The sequence below is a fragment of the Myotis brandtii genome, unplaced genomic scaffold, assembly GCF_000412655.1.
Source record: "Myotis brandtii unplaced genomic scaffold, ASM41265v1 scaffold439, whole genome shotgun sequence".
Lineage (NCBI taxonomy): Eukaryota > Metazoa > Chordata > Mammalia > Chiroptera > Vespertilionidae > Myotis > Myotis brandtii.
This window is the reverse complement of record NW_005366783.1, coordinates 783,481-784,109: the sequence shown is the minus strand read 5'-3', so window position 1 is coordinate 784,109 and position 629 is coordinate 783,481. Positions and strand designations below refer to the sequence as shown.

At 60.9% G+C, this 629-nt stretch overlaps 1 protein-coding gene across 1 annotated transcript in view; it reads right to left on the bottom strand.

Moving 5' to 3' along the window:
- TBC1D2B (TBC1 domain family, member 2B) overlaps positions 1-629 on the bottom strand; it is a 23,247-nt gene that overhangs the window by 17,981 nt on the left and 4,637 nt on the right. The window lies entirely within an intron of this gene.

The window sequence follows — 629 nt, the reverse complement described above, 5'->3', positions numbered from 1 at the left end:
TTATTTATTTTTCCCCCCCATTGATTTTTAGAGAGAGAGTCAGAGAGAAATGTCGATGTGAGAGAGACACCTCGATGGGTGGCCTCCTGCACGCACACCCCGACCAGGGCCCGGGCCGGGGAGGAGCCTGTAATCGAGGTACGTGCCCTTGAGCGAAACCAGCCTAGGAACCAGGAGGTCCCGGGTTCGATTCCCGGTCAAGGGCACAGGACCGGGTTGCAGGCTCGATCCCCAGTGTGGGGCGTGCAGGAGGCAGCCGGTCCCCGATTCTCTCTCCTCATGGATGTCTCTCTCTCTCTCTCCCTCTCCCTTCCTCTCTGAAATCAATAAAGAAATATATTTTTAAAAAACCACAAGTCTTCTTAGGAAACATGCCGGGTCACAGGCGGGGCTTTGAGGACCCCTCCCCCCCATGTATACACACCCTGTGAACTCGGCCCCTCTGTCCAACCCACACGGCGTGGGCTCTGTGCCTCCAGGTGGGCGGAGGGCCAGGGGTCCCACCCGCACACGCCCCACCTGCCGACTCGGCTGTGTCCCCTGCAGGGCGCTGGCCCTGACCTTGCCCGACCCCCAAGGTCATCCCAGGCCTGCAAACAGCTCTGGGCAGGGCAGCCCGGGAGGGTGGG